Here is a 14,185-nt window from a genome sequence, read left to right as displayed (position 1 = left end):
CATGTTAGAAATTAGAAGTGTGTCCATGAAGAGATTCCTTTCTGAAGACTTACCATCTTAGGTGCTTTCCTCTTCCTGGAATGAAAAAGGCGTGCAATTGGCATGAATTTTTTACTTTAAGCTACTTTATTTTTCTTATACAAATTTCATTTACTTCTTACATCAGTTTCAATGTGAGGAGTAACAACTACATTATGCTCTTCAAAAACATGCTTGATCCACATTCTGGGATCTAATTTCTTATCTGTTAAGTACCTGGAGCAAAGCCTCTAGTCCTAACTATCGTAACAACTGTCAATTAGATTACACAATAACACAATAACAGACAGACATTATTAGCTCTGTCTTTTTGGAAATGTGGAAACTGCACTGAGCTATATTGCACTATGAGAACATGAATGAACTTTAATAGATTTGGTCAGCTATTGGCACATCTTTGACAGCTGTTACTATGTTAAGCTTCAAAAATTTTCACTAACTAATAACCAAATTGTATTTTCCCCCGTAGTGTAGACATATCTTTCTGGAAAACATTTGCAATTTCTTATAAATTATCCTCTTAATCATCGGTTGAGAACCTTCTATGGTTTTTCCCAATTTTGTAGCCCATTTCCCAGACCTACAGATATTCTGGTGATCTGGGAACCTGGAGAAAAATGCTCTCATGTCTTTACTCTCCAGAAGAGTTTCCCTATTTCAACATAAGATTTGAAATGTAGCTCCTAAGAGTCCATTCATACCCTTCTCGGTAGCCATCTAAATACTGCAGAAAAATTAATGTGGTCAGCTATTTACTGACTATGCTGTATGTTCCAGGGTTTTACAGCATTCTAATAAAAACTTAAAGGCTTATTCTTATCCCAGTATAATGATACTTACAAACCAGTGTTGATCCTTGAAATTCTACCTTCATTTTTTTCATCAGATTACTGAGAGGGTCATGACCATTGTTTCAAACTCATTTGATTCTGTTTTTAAAAATTGTAATTTGTTTGGTATTCATACGGAGCATATGAGTTCTTAGCTACCATCTCGTGAGAATTCTAACCAGTTTTGAGTATTTCCAAATATAAGCAGTAAAACTCCGCTCCAAGTGAGCATCTTGGCTTTGGCTTCTCAGGCTGTGGGCGGGGCGTCGGGCCCGGGCCAGAGGGCGCCAGTATGTTCTGTGTGTGGCTGGAGGCCATGACAAGGTGTGCCTGGGGGGCTTCGGGCTGGGGAGCTGCCCCCCGACCCCGGGCTCAGGGCGTGGCCGGGGTGCGGTTCCACGGGGGCTGCAGCAGGGGCTCGCCTTCCTCCTCCTCCCCCTGGAGGCCTCGTTATTGGCCGCCGCCGACCGCACCTTTCTCTCCCCAGGACTCCCCTCTGCCCCTGGCACTTCCTCCTCTCCCCGCCACCCCCCAGCCTTGCGGGGCCACACGTGACAGGAGCCCTTTGTTGATGTCAGTGAAAAGACGCCCCTGCTTGTGCTGATGTACTTGACCCACGTCCGGGGCTGTTCTGTGGGGGGGAAGGCATTGCAGAGCTGGTGCCTAGATTTGCCTGTTACTTACACTGTCTCAGAAATGAATAAAGTCTTGGTTATTGTCTGCAGTTTGGCTTGCTGACCTAAGTGACCACTTAGCAACCTGGCAGCCTGACAGCAGTGCGGGCCCGTCGCTTGCCCAGGAAGCGCTGGGAGCACCAGACAGCAGCGGACAACAGGTTAGGCGGGCAGGCTCCCGCTCTTACGTAGCCAGCAGCTAATATATCCAATCTAGTTTTATCTCTACTGAAATTGGCCAACTGCCCGCAATATAATTATTTCAGAACGTGAGATTTAAAAGAGAAAAGACATGAATAGCATATGTCTATGCGACACAAATTGCGTATTCCTTTGATAGCACGCTACCTTCCTGAGGATTATCCGGGCACGTCAGTGAACGCCCCTTTGGAAGCTAAGCTAAGCCGCTGCTTCACATTGAGGCCTACGGGGCACAGATAGTAGAGGGAGGAGACACTGCACATGATACCCTCTGACTGGCGTGAGGGAGTTGCAGCAGTTTCTCCTTCACCTTGAAGCTCAGGCTGGCCGGTGGAAGCCAGAGGAGAGGCGCAGGACAGCGGGAAGTGTATACGTGGATCTCGCCCCTGGTCCCTGGCACAGGAATCCTGAAGCTCTTGTAATTTCTTAGGTTGCTCTAATGAGATGACTCTTGATGGCTCCTCGATGACCCGTCATGGCAAAGACCAAGCTTGGAATGCCCAGTCCCAGTCCCCTTTCCTTGAGAAGAAAGAAAGGCTGAGGATGAAGTTAGTGTGCTATCATACCTACGTGATAAAGCCTCTACAAAAATCCCAATAGTATAGGTTCGGGGAGCCTTCAGGTGGGCAAACACACTCCTGTATCAGGAAGGAGATCGGGAGACATAACCCAGCTCCATGGGGACAGAAGTGTCTGCTCTCAGGACCCTCCCAGATCTGTGTATCTCTTCATCTGGCTGTTCATCTCTATCTTTTACCATATTCCTTAATAAATTGGTAAATGTAAATAAGTGTTTTCCTGAGTTCTGTGAGCTACTCTAATAAATTAAACCAGTGGCGGGGATTGTGGGAACCTCTGACTGGTAGCCAGTCAGACAGAAGTTGTGGGTAACCTGGGGACCTGTTACTCATGATTAGCATCTGAAGGGGGTCCTGTGAAACTGAGACTTTAACCTGTAGGACTGATGCTTTCTCCAGATAGTGTCACAATTGAGTTAAATTGTGCAACACTAAGCTGGCATGGTGAAGAATTGCTTGGTGTGGGAAAAAAACCCACAGGTTTTGTGACCCAAAGTCTTAGAAGTGAAATGTTCTGTGTGAATGGCAAAGGAGAGAGAGAACTATGGTTTGTTCTCCCCTCCCCCCCCCAATATAGCAGTATTTCGAAAAAGAGAGGGAAAGAAACAAGGGAGGAGAGTACATTCTTTAGGGTTTCTGTGCATTCTATTAAAAAAAACAAACCTATGGCTAGTGATCCAGAGGCCTCAACCAAGTTCTGCAAGTCATCTTGCTCATCAGGAGGAGACCTTTTAACAGCCTGGGTTCCCACAGACAGATCCCTACTGTTAGGCAAGCATGTACCTCCCAACTCCAAGCCATTACACACGTGCACACTTTTCAAATGTCACAAGCATACAAATCAACCTGGTATCTTGTTAAAATGCAGATTCTGAGTTGGTAGGTCTGGAGTGGGACCTGCAATTCCATATTTCTAACAAGCTCCCTGAAGTGATATCACTACTGCTGGTTGAGGTTATAAGCTATAATGAGAAGGCACAACTAAAAGTGTGCACTGAACAACCTGTGCAAATGTTCATTGTGGCCTATTTCATCAGCACTTAAGATACTGCAAACTATGTTACCTATTATACTTTTCCTAAACGCCTTTAAAATAGGAAAGGAAAAACAAACACAAATTCCTCCCTTTCACCTACCACATTCTCCCTACCACTCTTCTAAAACCCAGTTCCTTGCTGGCCTCTTACTACTCTTACTCAATGGAAAAATCAGGGTGCATTGTTTTGTTTTGTATTGCTTTCTTTTATTTCCTCTTTTTTCTCTTTCTCATTTTCTTCGTTTACTCTTTCTTCCTTCCTTCCTTCTTTCTTTCCTTCCTTTCTCCTTCCTTCCTTCCTCCCTCCCTCCCTCCCTCCCTCCCTCCCTCCCTCCCTCCCTTCCTCCCTTCCTTCCTTCCTTTTTATTGTATACAATAGACAAATGTGAGATTTAAAAGAGAAAAGACATTTTCTTTATGCACTAGAGTTCAAATCTGCCATTTACTTAATGTGTGTCCTCAAAAGGACTATATAGTCATTCATTATTGCTAGCATAATGTTAGACGTCTTTACTCTGAATACTTTAATATTTTGAAGATTATCCAACGTTTTCCACTCTTTCTCAATAGACAATGAAAATCAGACCTCCTTCCTAAAAGTAAGATCCCAGCTTCTAACCATCGCTGCACTGTAGGAGTGAAATTTTATTTACAGGCTCTTTCCAATGTACATACCCCGGGGATTACTATGCTTTCTTTTTAAAGAGACCAAATGACTTACACTTCATGACATGGGGTTATACATATGTTAAGGTCCGCTTCAGGTCCTTGGTGGTTACCTGCGTAGCTCTTCATTCTTGCCTGGCATCAAATATTGTTTTTAGTATCCAGTCCAGATATTAGACAATGGCAGTCATGGAAAGTTCAAGATATTAAAAAATAGTCCCCAAACTAGGGAAGACTCAGTTTAATTGAACCACAGAACAGATTTATGGTTCCAGCCATGATGGAGTAAGAGGAATCACACTTATTCTCCAGCCTTACGCAATTAAGACCCTGAACAACATAAATGAAGCAATGGTTTTCAGATATTAGATATTAGGCAGCACAGGGAATTCATCTGGGAGGAAGAAAAATACACCCTACAATTGCCCAACTAGCAGAGATAGAGTTGAACATTTAAGGAGATGGAGCATCAATAATTAAAAAAAAAAAAGAAAAGAAAAAGAATTAGAGTACTCTGGAGATGTGGAACCGATTCTCCTTGAATCATCAGGGGAGTACTGACCACCATGTGAAAAACCTACATGAGCCTGCAGAAAGGAGACAGAATAACTACTGAGGTCATGGAGGGCTGGAAATAGATCATATATTCAAGGGTTAGAAGGGCCATCAGGTAAAGTACTCAGAAATTCATTGCCTCTGTATTGGGGCCAAAGTAGCCTAGACTAAGGACTATACTGATTCTGCCTTGAGCTTACAGAACCAGCTTCAGAAGAATCAAATTGTAGCCACATAAATCAACTATGTCTTAAAAGAAAGATTAAAAATATTTAAAGGGATACCCCCCCTAAATTTAGTATGTACAAATGAAATTTTACAGTATCTGGAATCCAATAAAAAATTACTAGTCATGTAAAGAAGTCAGAAGGATACAACTCATACAACAAAATTAATTCAACCAGTAGAACTGAACTTAGAATGATGGAGATGCTAGATCAGACAGGCATTAAAATTGCTATGATAAAGTATATGTTTAAGAAATTAAAAACCTAATCATGTTAATATTTAAAAAGAGCCTCATGAACTTGCTAGAGATAAAAAAAAAATAAAGTCTCAGATGAAAAATACACTGAAGGATATCCAGAGCAGATAAACTGCTACAGAAAAAAAGTTAGTGAACTTGAAGACTTAATAATAAAATCTACTTAATAAAACATAAAAATAAAACATTGAAAAATAATGTAAATCATATCAATGAGCTATGGGGACAAATTCAATTTAAAAATCCTATGAGGAGAAATATTTGGAAAAAAATGACTGAAAAATGTCCACATTTGAAAAGACTTTAAGCCTATAATTCCAAGAATTTCATAAAACCCAAATAGAAGAGACACAAAAAATTGCACAAGGCATATCATAAAATTTCTTAAACTAGTGAAGAATTGACTTAAAGTTTGCAAAATGGAATCCCTCACTCTCATTTATTTTTCACAGGTTGTGTGAAAGGGAAAAATGATATAATTCTATTGCAAAAGATTAATTACAGAGAATGTTTTATTTTGTTAAATTTTTATGTTTAGAATAAACACCTAAGCTTAATATTGAGAAATGCTTCACAACCATTGCTTCCAGTCCTTGGGACAGACCCCAATATATTTGTATTTTCAAATTAGCCAGTTTTTCATGTTGGTTTCTTAAAACTTAGAGGAAAGAAAACAAAAACAAATAGAAAAATGTCCCTTGCGATGTTAGATTATAATTTTAACAGTTCTATTCCCACCCTTTGGGGGATATACTGTGATATGGAATTTGGCATTACTTAGAGTCAATTTTTATGTGGAGAAGGAGGAATAAGATTTCTGCCTTTCCTTTGGTATTTACACATAGTCCTTCCTGTTAGATTTTGTTATATTCTCTGTTTCCATTCGTTATATTTTGCTCCATGTGGAACAACGTATACTGAATGCACACAACACTGTTATAGGTTCTCGAGAAACTCCAATGAGCAAAATAAAAACATTCCTCCTCAATAGATATTCTAGAATTTTACACACTTTAAGAAGATATTTTTAACCATCAGATCTCACATTAATTTTTGTAATAATGTTATTATAATGGAAAATTAAAATAAGCTAGCTTTTATTTTAATTAAAAGAGCTCCTTTTTCTGCCTCATGCCTGTTTAAGTATAATATTCAGACCGGGTAAATTGTGACTATCATACTAATATGAAATGAAGAGTCTTCAAAGATTTTATTTAATCCACTAATTAATGAAGGAAATAGCAAGCTGTTAAAATCAATTCAAATAAGAACTCTAGACCTTTTTGCACAAATCCATTTGCATTGCCATGAGCAAAAATCATTTACGTGGCTATGTAACATAATTCCAGGAAACAGTTGCATTACTTTGGTTTTTTTCAAGTTAACCTCTATGTATCACAGGTAGACACCTCTATAGATTCAAATAATTCCAGAATATCAGTTATGCAATTCTCATTATTTTATTCAAAGGACACCCAGTGATCTCTTGGTGCAATTCAAAGTCTTAAACCAATTCCTAACTTATTTGCCATTATGTTAGTGCTGTTAGAACTTTGCTAAAATGCGTTAAAGCATCGCAGTTGATAAATTAGAAAAATGTTATGTTTTATCATGATTTCTAAATTGACTCCTCCTGAAATTAGACCTAAGCAAAATAAATAGATAAATAGATAAATAAATAATAAGTGATTTCTACAGAGAAAAGCTTTAACGTTTACTTGCTTTAAATTATATTTAACTTGTAAAAATTACAACATATAGATTCACAAACACTAAGTGAATTTGACTCCATTTGAGGTAAACGTTGATGTCTGGGAGCTAAAGATATTAATTGCTTCTCCAAATTGGAAAAAATATTAGCTAATTTGAAAGAAGGCAAGGAAAATATTTTTCAGTAAACTCTAATAACTTTGTAAGTTTCAAGGTAATATATCAAAAAATAACTATAGCCACTTATCTCTTATTTTGCCTCAATGATTTTTTCCATATTCTCTTTTACAGGTCAGTAAGTAGAGCATGAAAGGTGATTCTTCAATTTCCTGGGTGTTTAAAAATAAAAACCAAGTGATTTAAGCACCGTAAACTTAGTTGTATTTTGAGATTTATATTTACGTCTTAAAATTGTAGATGTGAATACTTAAGATAAAAGAACACCTATGTCTTTCTAACAATTGCCTTTGTTTTTCTTGGTAGCACTTGGATCCGTATGGTCAATCCTATGTCAACAGCTAAATGAAAGGAAGCTCTTAGGGTTTTTGTTTTGTTTTGTTTTTTACTCATGTTATTTCTGAGTATTTTAAACCTAACCACAACTGTAGTTTCGCACAATTTCGTGACTGTTTATGCTTATACTTGATCGGTAATGAATATGTAAAAGTGCAGAATTTAACTTCCATGCTGTAATGTGTTGCTTTAATCAATACTCAAAGATAGTTTCAGCTTATCCACACCTCCCAACGTCAGGATCAATGCAGAACCAGCAATTTCTTTTTCCCTACAGTGAGACAGAGTTCATCCATCTTGCCTGCTAACACATGGACCCTTCCACGGGGAATTAAAGTGATAGAAAAATATGTAATTGTCTCCTCAGCATCCTTGGGAGGCACCGTGTGAGCCGTTTCCTCTGGCACTTGTGCACCAACTTTGTTTCTCTGCTCTGTGACTACAGGGTAGTTTCATTTCAAGTCACGGATTCTGGATACCAACCAAGCTGGCAAATGAAAAATAACTCAGCCGGGGCCATTTCACCCACCAGTGATCTCTGTCTGTGAGATAATTCCTCCCTGAGGTTCCTTTCTCTCCACTTCTGTGTTCTTAAAGGGCAGCAGGCTGGTGCCACTGTTTAAGGTTTCAATTAAGACGTGTGCAGATATCAAAGGAGGAACAAGCAGGCCTCTGCAACGACGCCTCACGCTTGCCTCTCAGTTCTAGTTCAGAGATGGCAAGATGCTCAAAAAATGTAGTTCATTAATCCCCACAACAGACCCCGGAGGTTGAGAGGACAGAGAGGAGGCCAGCAAGAGGATCAGGTTTGAATGGTGTCTCTGTTGGTTGTGGACGTTTGGAGCTGACTGTGAAATCTATGCGGACACACTGAACCCTTAGTTAACCTCATGGTGCAAATGTGTTGATCAAAGGCTCTCTGTCAGTGTGTCTGATTAAAAGCCATGTAAGAGCACTGAAGACATTTCCTTCTGGTTAACGACTCTGATTACAGGGGGCTCCTGGAGTGAGTTTTCCTCTTAGCGGTCAAGCAGGACCCTGGCTCCCCCTGGAGCTCTAGGGTTTCCCAATGGCACAGCTTCCTGTTGCTGAAGGCTTCAATTCATTCACAGCTTGTAAATCAGTAGCCTGTAAATCAACAGATTGAGCTACTACTGTTTAAAACACAGTTTCCTCGACAAGCTTCCTTCTGGTTTTGTTTTCATATATCAAGGGTAGAAAAAAAAAGTGTCCAATTTTTAACACCTGGACCGATGGGGACTCAGCAGGAGAGGCATGTTACATCAAGCTCTGCAGTGTTGTTTTTGTTTCAGTGGAGCAAGGATTTAGTGGCTCCCGTCAAGATAGTTAGCATTTAGTTAGAGAAATGATAAAGGCCTGTCTGGAGGACATTGGAAAATACGAATGCTGAATATCTCTTAGCAATTTTTAATGTCTGATAAGAAATAGAAAGCTATAACTGAAATGAAAATCAAGACATGTTGTTATTTGTTTACTTTCTATGTTAAACAGTTGTAGATAATATTTTGAAATGGGTATGAGATGCTTAACCCAACTATTTTGAATATTTGATATGACCTAATGCCTGTTGAAACAGAACCAACAGCAAAGGGGCTAGTTAATTGCAGGAAATCCGTTGTTAATGATCAGTCATACAGAGTAAGGCATCAAAACAAATAACTGAAAATGTGTTAAATTTCTAAATGCGTGGCTTCACCTATTATTAGAGTGTTTTAGATGGCAATAACAGGGGCCTGGGTGGGTCAGTCAGCCAAGTGTCTGCCTTCAGCCCAGGTTGTGATCCTGGAGTCCCAGGACAGAGCCCCATGTCGGGTTCCCTGCTCGATGAGGAGCCTGCTTCTCCTTCTCCCTCTGCCTCTCCCTGCTTGTGTTCTCTCCCTCTCCCCCTCCTCTCAAATAAATAAAGTCTTAATTTTTTTTTTAAATGGCAATAACAGGTACCATATACTCTATAAAATATAATAAACTCACTCATTATTGCCATTTCTATCAGACAAGGACAGAATTCTGGGACAGACCACTTGTAAATTTTAATGTTAAGTTCAAGGTCAACATTTAGCATGCATATTTAGGAAATAGAATAGTTCTGTTTTATCCTGCCCCTTCTATTAAATGTACCAAAATCACATAGAAACTTTATTTATGACCCTTGCCAGGAATCTGAGACCATCTATGTATTGATTCCATTTATATGGTTGTCTCTAGGCTCTTTGATGACGAGAATTCTGGAGCTAATCTTTTGAAGAAAATTAGTAGTAGTAGGAGGAGGAGGACTAGTAGTAAAACAGACTTAAAGACTGATCCAGGTTCTTGGAAGGAAGTTTTCATAAACCAGAAATCTCCCTCTAGGGTAGAGTAGAGATGAAGAAATCTTTGTCTACTTTGGTAAGAAGAGCTAAGACAGCATCATAGATGGTCACACTACCAAACACACACACACACACACACACACACACAATCAATTATAACTCATCAAAAAATAAATATAAGCTAATAGAATATTGTGACAAAAATACTTAATATTAAATGACAGTAATCAAAATGTTGTGTCACTATCAAGGGAGCAGAAATGTTTGAACCTCTGTGCTCTTAATTAGTCAAATAATTTTGACAGATTTTTAAGAGAATACTAGTAAATAAGAACTAAATTAGTGGTAGTGAAAATGATGTAAGAACTAAAAATCATATCATATCAACAATGCCTTGAGGGACTGAGATCATATACCTAAGAAGTATAGACTTAGGAACAGAGAAAGGCATTTTGCAAACATCCAAAGGAGAGAGGTTAAACTGGATTCACGTAGTTTCAAGAAGGAGAACAAGGATCAAGAATTAGTAGATACAGGAATGCATATTTGTTTCAAAACAAAACATCATTTGAGTTATTAAATTTGGAGATATCTAAAACATCATTAGTTAATTCTTATCACTGGAAGTATTTAACACAATTGGGTAGACAATTATAGCATGTTGTAGAAAAAGTCTTCATAATATGAAAGTTTGTAATAGCAGTTAAGATAATTCACTCCCAGTAGATAAAGCATGACTATAATAACAAATCTTACTGGTTACAAAAATGTATAAGCTATAGGGCCACCTGGGTGGCTCAGTGGTTGAGTGTCTGTCTTCAGCTCAGGTCCAGGAATTGAGTCCCACATCGGGCTCCCTGTGGGGAGCCTGCTTCTCCCTCTGCCTGTGTCTCTGCCTCTCTCTCTGTGTCTCTCATGAATAAATAAATAAAATCCTATAAAAAGAAAAAAGATGTATAAGCTATATCTCTACCCTCCCTCTACCCCTCCCTAGGTCATAGGCCCATTCCCTGATTACTTCCGTTACCAGTCTCTTGTATATTGCTCTAGGGATATTCTGTGTGCAAGCATTTTACTAATTGGCAGTATGCTCCATGGACTTTTCTAAAATTCCCTTTCCCCTAACAGATAATTCCATATTGGTGCTTGAGACACTATCTTACTTCTCATTTTAGCTACATAGAGCTTCTTTTAATATATGTAGAATAATGTTAGACTAGTAATCATATGGGTGTTTTCATTCTTGTTCTGAGATGAATTTGAAAATATCTATTGATTATATCTAAATACATTAGAATATATGTAGGATAAATTCTTAAACATGAAATTTCCAAGTTCAAAAGAATTTGCATTTTAAATTATGATAGGGAATTGTCCCACACAGATATTTATTTATTTATTTATTTATTTATTTATTTATTTATTTATTTATTTCCACACAGATATTTACATTGTCCCACACAAAAACGTGTACAATTTAAACTTTCACAAAATGTACTTCCTTTTCATTTGTCTTAACACAAATGACATTGGGCACCTCTTTACATTTAAAAAATGCATTTATATTTTTTTCCAGTACCTTGTTTTCATGACCTATACCGTTTAGTTAATAAGTTGTTGATCTTTTTCATATCAGTTTGTAGGAAAAGTTAATGTGTTAAGTAAATAAGAATTGGACTATGATAATTGTTACAAAAATGTTTCCAAAACTTCCTGGTCTTTTATGTTATTTATTTATACTTTTGTTATTAACTTAATATTAACTTAATTTGGACTTGGCAGCATATTAAACGATTCTACCTCTACATCCCAATTGTATAAAACACTCTCCTGTGTTTTCTTTGAGTGCGTTAGGGTTCATTTTTCAGAAGACTTAAACATTAGTCCATAAAAATTGTTTGTTATAAGGAGTCAGATATAGATCTAAATATTACTTAGAAGGCTGCTCAGGTGTTAAAATATCGATTAATCCATCTTCTCTTCATTGATATGTAGTGACACCTTTATTATATGATATATTCTTTTTTTATATGATATATTTTTTTATGTATGTTGGACTATCGATTAAAATATCGTTAAATATTAACGTGTTAAAATTAAAATATCGATCAATCCATCTTCATTGATATGTAGTGACACCTTTATTATATGATATATTCTTTTTTTATATGATATATTTTTGTATATATGTTGGACTATCCATTCATGGATCAATACCTATCATGGCATTTCAAATATATCTAATAATGATTTGAGCTAGTTTTGTCCAATTACTTTTATTTTTCAGACGTTTTACAGCTATGATTGCATAATACCAGAAGTATTTAATATCTGGACCTATACAGAAAAAGTTTGCTGATCTCTGTTGTAGATTAATATTCCATAGTTTAGTATATTTCCAAATTTCTGAGGTAGTCACTACATTTCACAAACACAAAGAAAAAACACACAAAAAATTGTATTTCTTGGGCCTACCATTCATTCATAATAATTCAGCAGGGGCAGCAGGTAGTTCTCATAATGGCTACTCAGCAACCCAGGTTAACAGAAGCTTTATCTCAAAATTTGTTACCCTAAATCCTGTAGAAAAATGCAGTAATAGAAACATGTTAAATTATCAACTGCCGGGCAGTCCGGGTAGCTCAGGGGTTTAGCTCCGTCTTCAGTCCAGGGCGCCATCCTGGAGCCCCAGGATCGAGTCCCACGTCGGGCTCCCTGCATGGAGCCTGTGTCTCTGCCATGCACTCTCCCTTTCTCTCTTTCTCTCTCTCTATCTCAAGAATAAATAAATAAAATCTAATCTAAAAAGAATATTATCACCTGGCACTTAAAGCTCCTTCTTGAAAGTGACACAAATGACTTCTCATTTTGTATTGGCCAAAGCAAGTCACATGGCCAAGTTTAACTTCAAGTAAGTAGAAAATCAATTTTATTACATGCTCAGAAGAAAATAAGAGACAAAATATATTTTGGTATGAGTGTTCATGATTGCCATCATTAATGCAAGGAGATCCAGCATGTCTTGAATATTGAAGCATCCTATTCAAGAATATTCTATGCTTGGGAAATTATTAAAATGTTATATCAGATCTTTTCATAGTATACTTATTTATTTCCATCAACCAGCTGTTAAACAATTTTTGATACATTTACTATTTAGTATTATCATTTCTGTTACTAATGTAAAAGGGATTTTAATCGTTGCTTATAAATTGAAAACTATTGATTTTTATGATTACTTTTTATTCCCGGCCATATTACTGAAGACCACTATTGTTCTTAGTGACTTATTACTATCCCTTGGATTTCCCAAGCACACAATACTTTCTTGAAAAATAGTAATTTTGTATTTGATTTAGTGTATATTTAAGGTACTTTCAAAATCCAAATTTCCATAAGTATGCTTGACCTGAATTGGTATCCTAAAATGTTTTGCTTCACTCATTCATTCACTTACTCATTTAATATCCAATTAATTTTTAACAGAAAAAGAATATTGTATTATTTCTTACAGATTGAAAATTGAAAAAGGCAGAGGAAGTGCCTGCTTCAAGGAACTCATTTTATATAGACATTTATTAATAGATAATTATGCAACATGAAAATCCTATATGGAAGGTAGAAATAATGTCATGTGGGAAAGCCTAGCAAATATGTCAGATTTAATATAGAAATTTAGCAATGACTAAGTAAGTATAGTAATGTTCCAAGGTCAGTTAGTGTCATTGTAAAAACAATTACCCAAAAATCATGGAAAATAAACCTACTTGTATCTTAAAATGTTTGTGTCATTTTCCAAAATATATATATAGATATATAGATATATATATCTATATATATATTTATATAGAGAGAGGTATTTACTGTTTTCAAACTATTCATTTCAAAACATCAGGGACAGTGTTACCTCTTAAATGTCTTATAGTGCCTTATATTATTGTACAGTGAACTCTCAATTAATTATGACTAAATTGGTTTCTACTTAAGATCAGGATATTTCTAGGACAAAGGAGAGATTATTGAGAGCTAACAAAGAAAAAAAGAAAAAAAAAACTTTAGCAGGTATGAATAGGTTTTCAAATTATCGACACTATTTTTAGAGAAAATAAACTTGATAGTAACCGTGATAGAGATAATTTCATTGTGAATCCACTTGCCTAAGCCTCCTACATTATTTTTATTATTCAAGACTGAAGTAGGTGAACCCTACAAAATTCAAGGACATTCACAAATATTTACTTTGCCAGGACCAGTTTTGAAATATCTTCACTAGGGAGGAAGTGGCCTTTGCCAGTTACAGGGGACTCACAATTCTCCTGCTTCTGTTTCAGAGGCCTGAGGTAATTTGATGACTGATACTTTTTCAGCTCCCTAGAGAATCTAGTTAAATTGAGAAGAAAACAATCACCATAAATCATACACGATGTCTTGAGACTTAACATTTTTCATATAATTCACAGACTACTCCAATCATGACACTTGAATGACGTACGATAATAAGGTACATGGACCTCCAATTATCAAGTCAGGGTGGTCTCAGAAGATGGTAGAGATTTTTTAAATCGCAAT

General features: G+C 36.9%; 2 long non-coding RNA genes across 4 annotated transcripts in view; one reads left to right on the top strand and one right to left on the bottom strand.

The window, feature by feature from the left end:
• Window positions 1–1,076, bottom strand: part of LOC144305277 (uncharacterized) — a 75,272-nt gene extending 74,196 nt beyond the window's left edge. For 2 of the 3 annotated variants that reach the window (XR_013372330.1, XR_013372331.1), the window contains exon 1: window positions 880–1,076. This is a non-coding gene — a long non-coding RNA (uncharacterized LOC144305277). Of the gene's footprint in view, window positions 1–53 lie in introns of all 3 variants that reach the window. The other variant, XR_013372332.1, reaches the window with a different exon arrangement.
• A 3-nt stretch (window positions 1,077–1,079) lies between these two features.
• LOC144305276 (uncharacterized) lies at window positions 1,080–2,534 on the top strand. The gene is made up of 3 exons (XR_013372329.1): window positions 1,080–1,193; window positions 1,595–1,704; window positions 2,175–2,534. It is a non-coding gene; the product is annotated as an uncharacterized LOC144305276 (long non-coding RNA).
• Window positions 2,535–14,185: the final 11,651 nt, after the last annotated feature.

Source organism: Canis aureus, chromosome 35, assembly GCF_053574225.1.
Source record: "Canis aureus isolate CA01 chromosome 35, VMU_Caureus_v.1.0, whole genome shotgun sequence".
In the NCBI taxonomy this organism is placed as follows: domain Eukaryota; kingdom Metazoa; phylum Chordata; class Mammalia; order Carnivora; family Canidae; genus Canis; species Canis aureus.
Note: the sequence above shows the minus strand (reverse complement) of the source record. Positions and strands in the feature narration are given on the sequence as shown.